Below are 19836 nucleotides of genomic sequence, written 5' to 3' on the forward strand. Positions count from 1 at the left end.
CCACAGTTATTTTCCTCTTCTTCAGAAGGTACATCTTTGGAACTGTGTACACACACACACACACACACACACACACACACACACATCCCTCTTGATGTGCAAAGTAGGATAATTGATGGATTTCTAAAATTTAATTAGTCTCTCTTTATTGAAACAATTGTTTACTACAGCATAAATATGCTGAGTAAGACCTGAAAAAAAGTAGACAGGTGGTGGAACATCTAATTCTGGGGGGAGGAACTTAGAGGGAAATTTAAGAAAGAAGGTTAACAACTTTATAGGCAAAATGATATGACATTTCAAATAAAATAATTCCTTGGCTTGCTACAAAGCAAAAGTAGATGTTTTCAACCTGGCATGCAGCTGTAAGAAAGAGGAGTGACTGGGGACCCTTGAGAGTGGGTCTTATAAACAATAGCTGCAGTTAAAATTAAAGAGTTACCATGCATGAGACAGGGTGGGGCCTTTCATCCACACGACAAGAATGGCCTCACACTTGCAAAGAACTTTCACATCCATTCTCTCATTTGGATTTCACCTCGGCAATGGGCACTAGTTAGGGCAGATCTCCGTCTTCTACTTTTATAGCCAAAGGATTGAGACCAGAGAGGGGCATGGCTTGTCTGGTGTACCACGGCTTGTCAATTCTAATGCCAGGTCCTGGGGGCCCAATTCCTGAATTATCTAGTGTTTCATCCAAGTTCCATTCAAAATCCACAGCAATCACCATCTTTCACATTATTTTTGCCATAGTAGGAGCTATGCTAAGTTGTCTGTGTTCTAGATTTTTTTCTCTGTCAATGTTACAGGCTCCAAAGTAAATTTCTTCAAATTAGAGGACCCTTCCTAGGAATATTTCTTAATCCTGAGGTCACAGCTTCTTTGTATATGGTAGATAAACATAAAAGAATTTGATTCATAATAAAAGCTACAATCTACAATACACATTTGGGATTTCTAAATGACATAATAAATATTTAAATTAAAAAAAATCAGGACAGTGGCTATGATTTCAGGACTCATATATCAAAGAACACTGTCTTCCATCATAGAGTGTTAGATATCGAAGACCACTTAAACTGTGCCAAATATTGAGAAGATGATTCTTCAGTTTATTGTGTGATCACTATCTGGAATCTCAAGAGGGTATAGTTGGTCTTGAGATAGCCAGGTTCAGCAGCTGAGTTATGAGACCTCCTCATTTCAACCTAGAAAAATTTCATACTTCAGCAGATGCTGTGCAGGTGGATCAGAGGATGAAGGTGACTCGATGGGTAAGTCCAATTTTCTGCAAGTTCGAGGGATGGTCTGAAGTGATCCATTTGGTTCATGATTTATAACAGAGATAAAGTTGGGTGAATGCAGTTGAAAGGATATATAATTTCATACTAGTATTAATTGAGAGGGCACAGTTTATTCAGATCATAGTGGACTAAGAAGGATATGATCATGATAAGTAGCCAACTGAATGATGTAAACTTCATAAGAAAATGTGGACCAGACTGGACTGAATGGCTCAAGTGGGCAATCTTTTGGGACCTCCTTAATGCAAATGTCAAGTGGTAAAGTAATAAATGGCCTTAGGAAGTTTTACTCTTCAACGGGCCTATAGGAGGCTGAGACATTTTCATTTCATAACAAGTCACTGCAGAGGAGAAAGGATCTCAAAGATCTCTTCGTCTTCTAAATAAGGAAGTTGGGTCTCGAAAATTGGAGACTCACTGAAGTCGTAAAATCTGTGCCAGGCATCTTGGACTGGAGGCTAGATAGACATCTAGGACTAGATGCTGGGTTTCAGATTCCTGGCCCAGCATTCCACCTCCTGTCATCCTGACCTGTCCCCACTTAGGGGTCAGAGCCCTCAAGACCACACGTGGCCACACAGTGAGAAGAATACATGTGTCCCTTAGGAAAATGGTGAGTCCTCTGGTTACAGTGGGCAGAGACACAGGAAGGGAAGAAAAAAGGCAGCACCAGTACATGGCAGCTCCCCTCTACAGGGACCTCGGAGATGCAGGACCACTCAGGGAAATGGAGGCGCTTCTTCCTGGACCTAATGAAAACTGGGCAGAACTGGGCTTAATAACAGGGGTGCACGCAACCCCCTCCCCCCAAACCCTAGTGATATTTGAATGGAAAAGAAGGACTGCTTGCAGTTTTGGTAATATTAAAAATTTTATCCAATAAGATTTGCTTTGGAAACAGGTTTTTTTTTTTTTGACCAACATTCTCTAGTAAAACATTGACTCCATTTATGTGTACCTCTGAGATGCGGGGTATAATTCTGGAGGAAGATGCACAGCTACCATGAATCTAAAATCTCAAGAAAGGTGATTGCAAGGAAATTTGAGGCTGCCACATTTTAGCGGTTTCTCTTTTATACTGTGTATAAATTCTTTGTGCTTTGACACTGGTTTCCCCCAAGGTATCTGGGAAGCTCTGTAAAGGCTCACTTATAGATCTTCATAATACTGCTGTGGTCGTAACAGGCAGGAGCAATGGCTCGCTGCTGGTTCTTTATCTATAATGAGTGACTTCATAGGTTACACAGATTGACAATCTGGCCCATAATCCATATTTTGTAAAGGGCAGAACTACAGCCTAGATAGGCAGGATGACACAAGGCTCCACAAATCAATATCAGGGCCCCAGACAGAATCTTGCTCCTATTACTCCTTGTCCAATTCTTTATTTACCTACCTTTCCTCTCTAAAGCTCATGTCAAGTGCAACTTGCAAATAAAAGTTTACCCAAGAATGCTCTATGACAGTGAAGAAAGCTCAGTCTTTATAACCTGAATTTGGGTTAAGAAAACTGTCAATACAAAGGGAAATTGCAGAGTAGTTGTGGAGACTAGAACAAAACTATCAGTTTTAATAATAAAGTGAAAATGATATCCACATCTCTACCCAAACTTGTTTTTCAGTATAGGAATATTAAAAATGGGATGTGGTTACAAACCCTGCAGCCTTTGAAACAATCACTGAGTTACAGCACAAGGATACCCTCTAGTTGATTACTTCAGTCAAGAATATATGGCTTAGGTGACAGGGCAATGCCAGCATTAAATTTTGTTTTATGTTGTCATCTCTACCTGTTTGGGGTGTGAACTGTGATGAGAAGTATTTCATTCCTTTGATTTACTGTGTTCAGAACAAGGATTAAAGATAGGCAACTTGAACTCTCTCAACAACTTTCAAGAGATAAAGCGCTGTGAAAAGACACTACTGGATGCTCCAGGACTGCTTACAAAGTTGTTCTGAACAGACCACTAATGAGAAGCATTTTATTAATCCAATATCCACTTGGCAAGATTCTTCTTGGGTGAGGGAATGGCTAGGAGTGAAACTAAGTGGAGTAAGTAAGGGGTTTTGAAACTGCATAAACGTTATTGTTCTTGCTACATAGGAAAGCAAATGTTTCTTCACTGGTAGCTGAGATTCTTGCCAAATGAGACAAGAGGGACCAGGTGAGCCATGACATGTTCAATACAGCCAGCTTACTGCAAGATAACCTACTCTATAGAACCTTAACTATATAACCCCGATATAGCTCTGAAATACCAGTGGGTGTTCCCACATGCTCAATTCAAACTGTGCTCATTTTTTCACACATCTATTCCTCAGCCTCATGCGGCATTCTGAGGCACTTTTGGGATAAGTGGCAGCTGAAAAATGGGGGGATACCTCCCAACAACTGAGGATCTCAGAGATGGAAGAGAACCTGATGACAATCTTCTCTCCCTTCTTTTCTTTCTGATGAGAAAACTCACCTCACTGAAAACCTAACTCACATGAGAAGGGACTACTTGCACTGCAAGGCTGCATGCAGAGTTTGAAAGTCTAGTTTAAATGGTCCCCGTCAACCTCACATCCAACCAACTGGATGCAAACATGTCAGGCACAGAAATCTCTACTACACCTGGCCTGCTGGCAGGGTTCAATGGACCATTCCCTTTCATTCGGTAATGCTGGGTGCTGGGTGCCAGGAGCCAGGGCTTAACAGCACAGGCATGCCCCTGCCCTCAGAGAGCTTGCATTCCCTTGGGTAGACATGCAACAAACAGGCAGATAGATAATGGTAATTTGTGATAAATGCTCTAAAGCAGACACATTATGTTTAATTCATTGAATTTACCATAGATTATAAAGTGGGGAAGGAGATGGCAAAAACTAACTTTAATTAAGGAAACTTTCTAAAGAAAAGAAAATCATGGACTTGAAGAATAGACTTGTGGTCACCAAGGGGGAAGGGGAGGGAGTGGGAGGGACTGGGAGCTTGGGGTCAATAGATGCGGAATGAAGCCTTCGGGATGGATTAGCAACGGGATCCTGCTGTGCAGCACTGGGAACTCTGTCTAGTCACTTATGATGGAACACGTAACGTGAGAAAAGAGAATGTAATACTGTATGTGTAACCGGGTCACCATGCTGTACGCTAGAAAAAATATATATATAAATAAAGGATTTAAAAAAAAAGAAAAAAAAAAGAAGTTGAGAAAGACCTTTTCCTTTTGCAAGGGGGACTGTGTTGAGATCTAAAGAATGGGAAAGGGGCAGTCATTTCATGCAGAGGGAGTGGCAGCATAGAGCCCCCAGGCTTTGTGGAGGAAGACCTAAGAGCTTTGAAGGACTGAAATAACGCCTAAGTGGAGAGACCTTGGTGAGTGAGAGGCAGGCAAGGTCCAGGTAAAGAGTTTGGTGTTTTAAAGAAGTGTGAAAAAAGTCATTGCAGTGGAGTGACCTGTTAGGCTCACCTTTGTTTTTTGGTGATAGGGCCAGGGTGGCAAGAGAGAGGGTAAAGTGACAAGCAGGGGTCAGCTGCAGTGTTCCGGACAAGAGAGGGTGGTGGCAAAGGAGATGGAGGGAAGTGGATGGGTTCGAGACATATTTTGGGGACATTAAGTGCTGTCGCTCGTTAATGGCTTGAGGCTGAGGGAAAGGGAAGAACCAAGGGGACTCCTGGTTTTCTGTCTTGAGTACCTGATCATCCATCAGTAATTAATAGCTTTACTTTGAGGTAAACAAGATAGAAAATACCAAATATTATTTGAGCGAATAAAATTAGTTAATGTACCTTTATTAGTGTCTAACTTAAATTGGGAAGTAAGTATGATATAGGTGAGTAGGATTCTGGTCCATTTTTAGTTTCTAAGCTTTTTATTTATTTTAACATGGACGTCTGGCTTCCTTTTCTTGGATTATATACCCGTGCTCTATTATTTGATTGAAAGTTGGGTAGCAATTTTTTCCCACCTACTTGGTTCCTTCATTACTAGAATTCTGTCACATTGGAACATCAATAATTGAACATGTCCAAGAAAGCAGGAAGTTAACTCAGAAATGTATATCATTCTGACTGCTTTAAGTTCGGTTTGACAGGAAAACATATGCCTTTCAAAAGAAAGTGCTATCTTGTTCTTGCTTTGAGATTCCTGGAAGAATTGCAGAATCTAACTACAAATGTCTCACTAATCCTCACAACATTTCAGTGAAGAAGAAAAGTGTAGATTTCTTTTGTTTTGACAGTATTCTTGGTGAGATTGAATATATAACAATGTCATTATAATTTTTTTAAAATTTATTTTATAAAATAAATTTTGATCTAATGTATATATGGGTATATTTAATTTTGGACAGTCTGTGCATCCAATGAAGGTGAAATACATGTTAAGATAATCCCAGAGAGTGATATATCCCTTGATTTATTTAGCTTTACATCGAAGAAAGAGAAGAACACTGAGAAGCATAGAAAGAGACACACAAGTCGCAAGACATTTGTCTGTCTACTTAGTTACAGTGGTCTGGGATCCAACCCGACAGAGGAAGAGACAGGTGCTGGGTAAATCACTATATAAATAATCCACAGAATAGTATTAGTTGAATGAAAATATCATTTAGAACTATTTTGAATAACATTCCATGTTTAAAAGGAACAAACATAGAAAAAAGTTTAATATAAACCATGAGTTATTTTTCAAAATATGCATTCATATTTCATTTCATGTTTAATTTATGATTGGTTTTTTATGATGGGCTCATTATTGAAGAAAATGTTATATTGCTAAGAAAAGTAGTTTACATTGTAGGATTTTAAAAAGATAATTAAGAATGAGAAAATCTGCCAGCATTCTCGATTGATCAAATACACTGGTCAAAAGCCTAAATGTAATTGAAATATGAAAATATGAAGGCCACATGGTGGATTTGACATGTTTCATATCTGCTAAACTAAGCTCTAACACTACGCAGACAACCTAGAGAACAGTTTAACTTTTAATAACACACTTTTAGATTTCAATAGATGGTGTTGGAGCAAGCATTCAGAAACTAGATATATCAGAGACTAAACACATTTAACACATGAAAAACGTGTTGTTGTTGTTGTTGTTTCAGTTTTAGTAATAGAACTGCTACCAGATGCATTCTAGCAAATTATCTACTTCTTTGTTTCAAATTCCAAAAAGAAGCATCTGTTCTTAAAAGCAAGCATTCCTTTCTATAATAAAAAATATCATGTGCCACTTATGAGCATTTTACAGCTTGAAACATTTAATATAATAAAATGTGCAATGGGGGAAAAAAGAGAAATCACAGAGTGTCAAGTAACAGAGTGTCTGGTACAGAGCTAGATTTAAGTTGCCCCAAAGCTAGTTTTAGATGTATTCATTTGTGTATCTAATCATCGTGTAATTTCCTTGCAGTTTTGATGTAAATACACAAATTCCATGTCTATGAGCCAGAAAGAACCTATATTCCAATGCACTGTTTGAAATTTAATTTGTTAGTCTTCTTCCTAACTAAAGCAATTCACAAAACCTTACAAGAGACCATCAAGCAACATACTATTTAAAACTACATCATTCCCTCACTTAAAATACATAGTGAACACTACAGAATTATTGAGAAGATACTGTGAGTAAGCATTTAGGATACAATCACCAACAAAACAGAGATGAAAGACCAATAGGAAAGTAGACATCACTCAAATCATCATGAATAACCTAGTGATTGATTATAAGAAAGCAAAATGCCACCAAGGGAAGGCAACAGGTACCACAGGGGATATTAGGTGGAAGTGAACATACCTGTGGCCCCATCAGGCTTTCCTGAAAGGGATGTCTCGGGAAATATGATTATCTACTTGTTTGCGGACTTGTATTTTCTTGTACAATTCTCTTCATAGACTCTTTTCCATGTGTCTAAGTGCATCCACTCACCCAACAAATACTGAAAACCTGCTCAGCCAGACCATATCCTTCCCTGACATTCTCTATAAATCCTGTACCTACATCAACCCAAGCATCAGCTTTCTTCGTTCCATAAGCCAGGCAGCAGGGAAACCGTGAAAACCTGCTCACTGAGCTGCACAGCATTTACTTTACATGACCTGGATGCTTTCTCTCTCCCAGCCCAAACTTCCCTACACCCTCAAGCCCATTAGTCCATCTTTGCCTCTTTATTTTCAGGAGATACCTGTCCTTTCTATTTCAGAAGAGACAAAAAGAAGAGGTCAGTGGGTGTAAATCCTATTTTTTTCTTTCTACCAAACCTACAAATGTATCTGAATCCAGACCTGTCATTGCCTGCTGGTATCTATGAACTCTACCCCCTACCCATCACTGTAATCTGTTCCTTGTCTCCTTTCCCTCACCTGCAGCACCTCGGAACAGGCATTCCTCACCTCTCATCGGAAGGCTTCAAAAACTTATTTTCTCTTCTCTCTCCATCAGTCTTTTCCCATTCATTTTCTACGACACTATCAAGAGATATTCCTAAGGGCAATCATGCTCAGATCGATCCTATGCTTGAATAACATTTCTGGGCCCCCACGGGGAGAGTGTCTAATCCTCGGCGTGACCATTTGCTTCTGTATCTGCTCCCCACCCTACTCCACCTGAACTGGGAGTCCTTGAGCACATCCCTCTCCACCCCACCCCCACTGCACATGCACACACTTCCAACTCACGGCTCAGTGGCCCCACATCCTTTCACACTCTTCAGAGAGGAGGCCACAAGAACACAATAATCACAACACAACGTGAGGTATTCACACTCAGATGTATTCAAAATACCTGGAGAACTTCCCAGCGGCAAACTCCTTGTGAAGGTGTCACCTCTGAGACACCAACCACTTCCTGCCATTTTTGATGTCTAAGCCCATAATTCTGACCCCTTGTTCCTTCGGTGGGTCGCTTCCTAGTCTTAGCTCAAGATCTTGCTTCAAATACTGTCTTCACTTTACTCATTCCTCACAGTATGTGGCAAAGTTACTTTTCTGCATTTGACATTGACCAGGACTTCCCCTTTCCAAGGGCTCAGTGTTGACCTCCTAATGCATTCAAATCCAAGTTAAAAGCTCCATGCAACTAATCTGCCTGGAAATCCTCAAAAAAAAAAAAAAACCTGCTGATTCCTTCAAGCCCATCCCTCCACACTTCACTAGCCACATGCTACTCCAGAATGATTCCTTCAGAACTTCAGGTCTTCCTTTAGTAGTTATTAAAATCACATCTTTCAGTGAAAATGCCAATGATTAACAAAAAGGAGGCCTATGGTAGCATTAATTTAATATTTTTGTGATTATTACTTTTCATAAAAATAGTAAAAGTAATCACAGTTTACTGTGTGCTGGAAATTTTGCTAAGCATTATCTCATTTTACCTTCCAAGAAACTCATTTATTTCACAGATAAGAAAACTGAGCTTTAATGAGATTAGGTAATTTTCCCAAAGTTATTAAGCTTGTAAACGGGCAGAGCCGAGATGTGAATCAGGCCTGATTCTGCGGTCCAGGATTTAACCACCGTAATAATACATTATCTGCTCCTGTTTTCACTATCTTGCTCCAGAATTACCAGTCTGCTAGTATACTTCTGTTGTGCTTATTTATTTGTTTTCCAACAATTCATTAAATAAATATTTAGTGAGTTCTAGCTCCTCCTCTAACTAGTCTCTATGAGTTGACAAAGATGTGTAATGCAGGAGTCATCCCCCAGAGAATTACTATCTAGATTGAAAGAGTGTTTTAAAAGTGACTGTGTGTGTGTAGTTTCAACCATGACATAACTGACATAATACAAGGAAATACAGTAGGAAAATTAAAATGCTGAAAATATGCAGGCCTGGGATAGAGTTCTCTAATATATTTTTTTGTCCTTTTAGGGCCTCGCCCATGGCATATGGAGGTTCCCCGGCTAGGGGCTGAATCGGAGCTGTAGCTGCCAGCCTACGCCACAGCCACCATAACTCAGGATTCAAGCAGTGTCTGCGACCTACACCATAGCTCATGGCAATGCCGGATTCCCAACCCACGGAGCGAGGCCAAGTATCGAACCTGCATCCTCATGGAGACTGGTTGGGTTTGTTAACTACTGAGCCATGACGGGAACTCCAAGTTCTCTAATATTGAAACTACTCCTGAGACTGGTGAATTTCAAGGTGAGCAAAAATTGTTCAAGATCCTTAACTTTATGTACATGTAAACATGGAGTTATTTATTTATGTACCTATATTTAAACATTAATTCATGTATTCTTGTTGTAATCCGTGTCACTCTGTTTATATTATTTTGAGCTGAAAATTCCACACAATATACCTGTGATCCACAAGATTTTTATTGGCACCTTATGATTCTGGCATCACATAATGAGAGATTAGAAATTCCACGCTTTGATATTTGCACACCCAAGACGTGAACATCTTTTAATAACTGATATAATAACCTCTTGGAGACTCTTTTGTTACATAGAATTAGTCATTAAAAACTATGTTCCCTAAACAAATGTGATCTTTCATACTTTAAATTCCCCCACCTGTCTTCACCTGCCAAAACAAGCATCTCGATGATTTTTATAAGCAGTTCATTATAGAAAATCTGCCTTTCTTTCTGTAACTATATTGTGCCCCAATTTGACTTTTATCCAGTGCTTCCCTAGACATCTTCATCTTATTCTAGCAAACTAGTGTCATTAAACTAATAAAGCTCTAGGATGCTAGCCCTCCAAGGACTCCAGCGGTCTTCTAATCACTGTGCCCTCATTGTGAGACGAGGACATCATGGTCTCTCCGAGCACTGGCAAGTTCATGGCCAGGAACTCTGCTCAAGTGTGCTGTTCACTTTGTCCCCAGTGACAGTCCTTTGCCTCCCCATCCCCACTTCCAGCACATGTATTTAGTATTCAGACCAACCATGTTAGCCATACTTTCAAAGGAAAGAGTGGTGTCAACAACCTCCTCAGAGAAACTAACTCATTCCTTCCCCTTAAAACATTTATTCAGTGGTCATAGATGTTAGCCACTGAGGGTAAAAGCATGGGCAAGGTATGGTCTCTGCCTCCAATGAGGCTTACGGTTGTACTGGGGGAGCTAGGTGTGGAGATGCAATGAAATCATTAACAAGCTGCAGAGGCTGGATCAAGGGGCCTAACTGAGTGGGACTCACAGGACACAGAGTTAAACCCAGTGGAGCAAAGGGCAAGCAATGCAGGGCTGGAGCACTCAATGGGTGCTGAGACGACATGGGGAGGGGGCAAAGACTGAGAGGTTGGCAGGGGCCAGCATCGAGAGTCCGGGGTTCTCCCACAGGGAATCTGGGCCTTGACCTGGAAATGGAGAGTCACTAAGACATCTTAAGTAGTGAACATGCAGCCAGGTTCTCACCTCAGATGGATCATTCCAGCTCAGGGCAGGTCTGATTGGAAGGGCAGTGGATGGAGGCGGGCACAGTGAAGGAGCCTCAAGGAGAGGAGCTGCTATCAACCAAAACGGGAAATGAAGATGAGATATGGAGCGGGGTGTGGTAGAGTTGGTGGTGAAGGGAAAAGAGAGGATGAAGAATTTGGTGCCAGATGAATTGAGTTCAAGGGGCCCGTGCAATCACTGGATTAAAAAAGGCCAGGATGCAGGAAAATAATAGGATCTGAAGCTCTGGTAGAAACACAAATTTGGGAGTCAAGAATATAGGTCATGATGATAGAAACCCTGGGCTGTATTTAGTCACAAGGTCAACTTCACTGGCAGTTAGGCTGTGGCACCCTGAGGTGGGGCTGGGTACTTTGCAATTGTTTGTGCGATAATCAGGATTTGGAGCCATCACACTCTTGCCCCAGAAAGCTTAGTTAGCAACCTGAACATCACCATGCTCCCGCTTGACCTAAACCAGGCTACGGTGGTGCATCCTAGACTCTGGCTTCAACTGTTGGGAAAGAGAAGTCGTCTTCCTAAGGGGGTTGCTAAGCTGACTGAGAATGAAGCCAACACCAAAGAAAATACCTGAGCAATGGAACAAGAGACCGGATGTTCGTGGCGCCGTCTGTCTCTGGATCCAGCCATGCCAGAAGCACATCCTTGAACATTTTGGGTGTTAGCCAAGAAATTATTTATTTAAGGCAATTTGGGCTAGGAATCTGCCACCAGTGTCCACAATTGTCCTGAAGAATTCAGAAGGATACTGTCCTCTCTAAACCCAACCTTTGGATCACATACAAGGATAAGATAAATTCGTTACTAAGCCTGACATATGTGGAAGGGCCAAGATTAAAAAGCCTGTGTGACCTACCAAGCACTAGGAGGCTGATGGTGGATCACGAGCCCCCAGGCTCCAGCTGCGTTCATAGAAATTATTCCTGAGCTGCTCACTTCCTTCCTCCCTGGTTCTCACTTCCTTACTGTATAATTTTCTTTTCAACTTCTTAGCCTGAAGACTTAATTTTCCTTTTTGACTCAATTCTTTGATTTGACTGGCCCTGCTCTCTGGTTTTCTCACCTCCTGAACTATGCTCAATCACCCCTAGCTGTGACATTCAGAAGCGAACTTTAGTAACTGCCCACTTGGCAGAGGTGAGCACCTGCCTAGCCTGGTGGGATGTCCTGTGGACACAGAAGGCCAGAAAGCAAATTCAGTCGCTGAATCCACAAACAGAGCTGAAGGGTTAGAACCTGGGGAAATTAGAACTCTGCTGAGACCAAAAGCAGGTAGAGTTGAAGCGGCTAGGTTCTGGCCCATAGCCACAAACAAAGCTGAAATGTTTCTGGATCTTCTTGGGCACTTGTTCCTGGTGTGCAGGTGGATCAGTGTAAACGTACAGGGTTTTCAGTTACAAACACAAGGAATATTGTGGGTCTGTACAGTTATGCCCAAGTGCATACATAGAGAGTGCTTCATTTCTTTGTTCTGCTGGGACAGCCGTAGGCCCAGGACCCAACCTCATCTCGTCTGCTCCTTCCTCACCCTGGTCCATCATCTCTCTCCTGCGTCAACATGTTAACAGGTTTGCCTCCTAACCGGCCTTCCTGTTCCTATACTTGTTCCCTTACAATCTTTACAATCTTCTCTCAACACAGCAGCCAGAAGGACCTCTCTAAAACATGCGTCAGATTGTGTTATTCTTCCACTCAAGCCCTCCACTCTTTCTTCCTGTCATCACTCAGAGTCCTTACCCCGGCCTGCAAGGCTGGAAGGGTCTGACCCTGCGGCCTTGCTGACCACACCTCTTGTCACCCTCTCTCTCCTGACTCCCACCAGGCACACTGGCCTCCCTCCTCTTCTTGGACTCTCCAGACCCTCCTCTCTGTGCTCAAATGATACCTTCTCAGTGAGGCAGCCCCTCGTCCCTCTGACTATGCCAGGACCACACATACACACTAGCCCTGAACTTCTCATCCTCCTTCTTTGGTTGCTCTTTTGGCAATTATTGCCTCCCAACACACACCATAAAATACTTACCCATTTCATGTACTATCAGCCTCCACATGCCTGGGCTCCACAAACTAAGGATTTTGGCTTTTGTTTACTGATGAAACTCACATCAAGACAATGCCCAACATACTGTAGAACTCAAATAAATATTTATCAGGTGAATAAATTAATGTTAAAAGCAAAGCAACACATCTGACTATGTATGGATCAATAGGGCAGATGCTACAGCAAAAAGGACCACCACTGTTCAGGCCATTCAGAGTACCTAGCAAATGCAATGCGTTGGAGATAGGAGTTTATAAACAGGCATCAGGTGTGCTTGGGAATTTCACAGTTTTCATTTTAAGAATTATATAGGAGCCACTGTAGGCAACAGTCTGTCATACAAATGAGGTATGTTGTAAAAAATCCTTAACTGAGCTATTTTAAAAATGGGTTTTTAAATGAATATTTAAATATTAATATGGGATATTAATATTTGAAATTCATTCTTTTTCATAAAGTAGAGTTAATCTTGAGGCTGGCATAGTTTTTAAAACCTTTTGCTAGCTAAATTCACAAAGCACCACCATCAAGGCTCCAAACAGTCCATGAACCACACTAGTCTAATTAATAGCTGTTTGTTTTATTAATTTAGCCTCTTTGCTTAAAGTTCTGGAGGATATCTGGGTGATTCATTCAGTCAAAAATCTGGTTATTCTGAGGATTTCAAAACCTTTCCATTTTCACTAAAGCAAAAATATGTTTTATATCATTAGTGAATATTTTTCAATACCTTTAATAATGAAATTAAAATACCATCACCGGAAATTCCAAATAAACTTCATCTTGCTTTCCCTTACACCCAGAGTAATACATGTGGCTTATTTCTTTAGCAAGTGAACAGGGAGGTCTGCTTCCTGCTTATTTACATTTGCATCTCTGTTTCCTGGCATTGCGGATTGATATACATCCTTCACAATTAAATTTTGCATCTTCCTAACTCAGTACATAAAATGAACTAAAGTTCTCCACTTCTTGATTTTGAAAGGAAAACATTTTCAAGTGACCCTATCTCATGGGGATGTTGGACAAACAGATAAGTAAACAAATAAATAAAAATAAGACCCAAGACAAAGTAGACATAATACCCTTTCACCTTAAGAAAAACACATTATGCTAACAGATCCACCTGTTGTAAATGCTGGAGCCACTGTTCTGTACAGCCAACAACCAAGTGATTTAATTAAGTGATATTTGTCACTGGCAGATGGAAAAGAGGTTTACTGAGTCTTTGCCATTTCCCCCTAATTTTTACAATAAATGCATTCTATTTCAGTTGCACAAACATTTACAATGGCTTCTGTACGCTACCTAGAAATGTAAGCAGTATTTATAATATGGTTTTTACACCCTAGGTAGGGAGCAAGACTCTGTTCCTGATCCTCTGTCTGGACTGCCCACGGTCAGAAGATAAAGCTGGGAATGTGTGGCCCCTTCCCCGTCACTGAGATTGCTCTCAATTCAGATGCCACATACCTCCTTGTCCAAAGGTGCTCGTTAATAATACAATCCCATAATTGGAATCAATGATTAATAACAGGTTAATGGATTTTCCACAAGGGTAGATTTAGAATATCAACCAACAGAAATTATTTAAAATGTCTGGAATTTGAGGACATCAGTTAAGAGGATTAGTGTGTCTCTCAGGACCTATGAAATATTTCCGAGATCAAATAATAGAGGCTGCCACCTAATTCTTTCTCAGATTTTGTGGCTCAGGCCTGCTGATGCCTGATGGTGAAAAGCACAGCTCTTCTCATGACACTTAGAAGCCTTTTGAGGTCTGTCTCCTGCCCTACTCACACTTGATTATACCTAAAATCAAATGGCTTGAATTTCCATCAAGTATTTCTTGCCAGCACCTCTGGGCCTGGTGCCTCCTTTCACAGCGAGATCGGGCTCACCCTGTGTCTGGTAAGGGGTACTTCTGGATGCTTGTTTCTGACACTTCGGGTTCTCAACCTCTGACCACCCTGACTATCTCCGTTTCTCACACCTGCTGCCTGCACCCTTGAGCTCCTCATGTCCTAGGCTCCTCTACTCTCTGTGCCTGCCATCTCTGCACTGAGTCTGCCCAGACTTCTAGCTCCAGTCGCACCAAGGAAGTCTCTTAGCACCAACAGAATGGTAACGGGTGACAAGGTCATTCTGCTTTGCTTATCCACGGCTCAGGGAGCAGGATGTAATGCCCTACATTTACAAGGAAAGAAAGAGGGACTACAAGAGAGTGCCTCATGGGGCGTATTTTTATATTCTACCGAAACTAAGGTTTTTCTGGAAGCCAAGAGACAATAGGCTTCAACAATCTCAAGAGGAATGGGGTGTTGGCTACCTGCAAGACACTATGCCACACATTTAACTAGATTAAGGAGCTTAATTCCTTTACCTTTCAAGGTGAGGACCATTCTCCTGTTTTGCGCATGAGAACACTGAGACTCAAGAAAGGCGAAGCCCAAGGTCACACTTCTGGTGAGGAGCACAAATGAGATTTGAGCCCAAGTCTGACAGCAGAGCCTGTCTTTGAATCTCTGCTTCTGACGTTCGCTTTGTTTTTACTTTTCACTGAAAGAAAGGTTAAATGGTTGTGTTTCTAAAAGCATAACTGGAGATCCATACAAAGTCCATATTAAAAATTTATAAGCCTCTATTGGTGAAATAAAGTAGTAAACTAATTGGAACAACTTGGATAATTATTATGAGTTAAATTGTGTCTTTATAGTACCAGAGAATGTGACTCTACTTGGAATTAGTCCTCGCAGATATAGTCCAGATGAGGTCATGAGAATAGGCCCTAAGCCAGTATGACCAATGTCCTTATAAAAAGGGGACACTTGTATACAGAGATGGACACACTTAGCAGGAGGACTGTATGAAGAGACACGAGGAGGATGCTGTGTGAAGACTGGGAGATTCTGCCACAAGCCATGGAACATCTGGCCACCAAATGCTGGAGGCCAGGAAGCATCCTCTCCCAATGGGTTTCAGAGGGAGCATGACCCTGCCAGCATCTGATCTCAGACTTCTGGCCTCTAGAGCTGTGAAACAATATAAAATTCTCTTCTTTAAGCTGTACAGTCTGTGGTATTTGTCACAGCAGCCCTAGGGAACTAACATAGGAACATGGATTGACTGGTTAAAGGGTGATGATGCTGCTTATTGGTGTGCAGGTGATTAAGAGTAATCTGACAATTTGGGGTGGATAAAGGAAAATATCACAAGATACTGTTAAGAACATGCTGGTAAAAGAGAGTGATCCCCACCTACTGGGAATCTTGTGCAGAAAACATTATGATGTGATCCCATAACTGGTGTCTAGACTCTCTGCCTTTCTCTGAAACCGGATGCTATTTTCTTTGATCCTCAGTTTAGCACCATGTAAATATTCCTGGCTATTTCATCAGTGTTGACTTCCACCTTATCTTCAGCTTTAACGTGAGACAAAGATAGTCTAAGGAGTGGACTAAGCTGGAGCCACAGTATATGCTGGCACTGCGCACACAGCAAAAGAAAAAGGGCGGAGAGAGGAGCTTGGATGCTACTCAGACATCCTTTATCTCCTGCATGAACCTGCTTGCCCATACTGGCTGTCTATACACATGTGCTGCCTGCTGTCCTTCTGTGGACAGCAGGCTCAGAAAGCAATGGAAGCAGTAGAAATCACAGTCAGAATGAAAGACAAAGTATGGTTCAGCCTAGACCTCACACATTCATGTCTAAGACTGAAACTCCACCCTGCTCCAACTAGAATTGGAAGGATGGGCTGCAGTGCATCTTGGAACTTTGGGACAGGTTCAGTATCATAAATAAATAACATATTGTTTCTAAGTATTCCCAGAAACTATAAATGGAATACTAAAACATATTTCTAGACCACCAAGGGAATTTGAAATACATCCCTTTTTCCTGTTTATGAGCCCACCAGCCACCTTCCCACTCCGTCAACTCTCCATTTTGCTTTTACTTGTTCCTTTTCTTTCTCTCTTGATCTCATGTATCTGGGCTTTCTTTCCTGTGAGTGTGAACAGCCACAGACAACGTCAAAATAATTTGATTTTCAAGTCAAAGGGACTATGAAATAAGATTATTGGTTATTTTTACATAAAAGCTGATATATTTATAATGGCCCAGTAGCAGCAGATGCTGTTGGTCTCCAACGGATTTGTCATGATGGGTTAATTACCAGTTTTTGCTACTGTTGCTATCAATTAGTAATTCAGGTTAATCCTAAACATATGAAGCCAGCTATGACATGAGTAGTCAGCAATTATTGCTACAAAGTATCATAAGAACCAATTTTCAGGATTAAGGTTAAAAAAAATACACTTGCCAAAACACTGAATTTATTTGATTTTTTTTCTTTCTATCTTACTATACTTCCATGTAAGCTACTTGGCATGAGGTTTCCTTTTTAATAATATCTTTCTGACATGAGATTTTTATTCACCCATACAGTTTTATTCATTTCAGCCTAATTTCTAATACGTAGGCTTCAAAAATTTTTGAGATAATAAATGAATGCTAATAAGGTGTGAAGAAAATCACTCCAAATTAATTAGTGGGAAACATTATGTAGCAACCGATGCCAAAAACACTGCTATAATGATCTAGTGTTTGAGGCTAAAAGTTTGCACAATTATAGAAATAATGTTTAACTATTTTGGGTGATCAATTCTAAACTGAGAAACTCTGGGTTATTCAAACAATAATGAAAGCTGTAGTTTTTTTCCTAGCCTGCAAGTTTAAGAAGGGAAGATTAAGATAAATTTATATACATTACCTATGTTTCTTATGTTAAACATGAAGGTCAAAGATTTTAAAACACCTGCTTCATTAGTGTGGCAACTAAATAACCAAGCCATCATTCTTTCTAGTTCATCTGAAAATTAATCTAAAATACGATAGATTACTGCTTTGAAATGTTTAGTAACAACACGTGCAAAATGAAATCCTTAATAAATCTCCAACTTGTGAGATTATACTATAACATATGATAGGAATGCACCTTTTGTAAAGATAAATGTTACTTTCTAATACACTTATCCACAGGAAAAGCAATTATTATTTTACATTGTTTTAGTTACTTTTCAATTAGTAAATAAAAACTATGTGAAAAATATTGAGTTTACAGCTATTTAGTTCTACATAAAATTTTTTTCAAATAAAAATTAGTATTCCATAGCAATATTTCACCCTTATTGACTTTAGTGTTAATAGAATTTTTAAGAGTAGCATCAAAAAGTTCATATATTACTTTCAATTGCTAGTTTTTGGCCTGTGCAGAGTAGCAAAACAAAACCACAGCCTATCTATGCACCATAAGGTCTACAGTTAGTGAAAAAGTGAATTTATGTTTGAGAATAGAATGTGCCATCATTCTTTCCTGTTTAATCATGGATGATTGACATTTGGTAGTGGAACAATAAAGGGGAGAGAGAGAGACAGAGAGACTCAGAGAGAGAAAGTTCTGTCAGTCAAGTACTATCGCAGTTCTAGACAGTTCCAGAGGAAAATCATCACTATCTAATATGTTAGCTTGACAGTCAAAGAATAATCTCAAGGTCATTTAAACCCTAACATTTGTGGGAGCAATTTACATTAAATTTTCTATTTTTAGTAAATAAAAGTTACTGCTTTTTGGTCCCTTTCAGAAAAAAAAGTTCATTTTATTTAGGAATAATTGTTTCATTTTAAATTATTTTTCTTCCACTGATCATCTACATACTGTATATTCAAAAGAAACGTTTTCTATATCATTTAAGGAATTTAATTAAGCCTGAAAATTATGAGTAGATTTCATTTTGTGAAAGCTTAATTACAATCTTAAAATATTAAAGCAATACTGATTGCTAAAACCATACTTTGAATTTTATTTCTTTTGGAGCCACTCCTTAACTACTGTTACCACAGAGCCCAAATGGCAATAAACACAATTGACTAAGTATAGGTTATTAAAAAAAAACATTTTCAATGCAGTTATGACATTTCTAGTTCTTTACATCTAAGCAGAGAAGTCAATTGAAATCTCAGGTTTCACCAATTTAAGATTTTTTTTTTAAAGACAAATAGAAGGTAAAAAATCCAATGAAGTTTTGGATGCCAAGAATGCATGTGGACTACAGCCATAAGAATATTCTTATATATTTGAAATACAGATTTTCTTATTACTGCAAGAGACAAATTATTTAGCAAGAAAAATTCACATATTTATCAGTAGATATAATATCACATGAAAAAAAAAATTCGAAGCTAGAAGCAGCCCCAGAGAAGAAAATAAATCATTCTGTGCAATTGGAGCTGCACAATCTGATTCAGAGAGGAAGCCAGCAGCAGCGCTGGGAGCCATCCTACATCTAGTCATAGGCTAAGGATGGTGCATGTTACTTAACATGCCCCTTTCGTGTAGCTGGGCCCTCACTAAACAGGGCTATCTCCTTTAAAGATGCGATACAATTTAGTGTGGTTGTTAGTTCAATTCTGGGACTCTCCTGAGCCAAGACTATCAATCACAGCGAACGGTGGAATTATTCATACAGCTCAGTATTCTGGACTGCTGTTCACAAGAGACTGAAGAGATACTATCAAGCTCATTTAATTTAGACTTGAGGCTGGACGTGAACTTCGCTCCCCGTGGAACAGTACTATTTATCTATTGAACCAGCCCCAATTCCTTAGGTTTTGTTAAAGTGGTTTCTGATGGAAGATTCTTTTAGGATATTTTGCATTAAAGAGGGAAAGGTTATATTATGAAAATTCAGTAAGCTACAGAGCAGCCAGGGATTCCCACGTTTGAATACTCGAGCTGCTGAAGGCAAGCAATTGGATGTAAATAAGTTCAAACCATTTACTGACCTATAACAAAAGTGTAAAAATTTAGTTATATTTTCCCCTCAGTACTGTGTTGTAATTAGAGACTACGTGAGTAACTAAACAAACAATGTCTTATAGCCTACAGAGGGGAGAGAAATTTATTAGAAGATGAATCTCCATCTTCAGCGACTCTCAGAAGCACTGGGAAAATAGGTTACTACCCTTTGCTCATCCACTTCGGCTAGGGGGAGCTACTGACACTTTTGTTTAATGGTGGGTCTCATTTCTA

The 19836-nt window shown here is 40.0% G+C and overlaps 1 protein-coding gene across 1 annotated transcript in view; it reads right to left on the reverse strand.

Annotated features, from left to right (window-relative positions):
• PACRG (parkin coregulated) overlaps positions 1-19836 on the reverse strand; it is a 500573-nt gene that overhangs the window by 311657 nt on the left and 169080 nt on the right. The gene's annotated exons all lie outside the window — the stretch shown is intronic.

The sequence above is a fragment of the Sus scrofa genome, chromosome 1, assembly GCF_000003025.6.
Source record: "Sus scrofa isolate TJ Tabasco breed Duroc chromosome 1, Sscrofa11.1, whole genome shotgun sequence".
NCBI lineage: Eukaryota > Metazoa > Chordata > Mammalia > Artiodactyla > Suidae > Sus > Sus scrofa.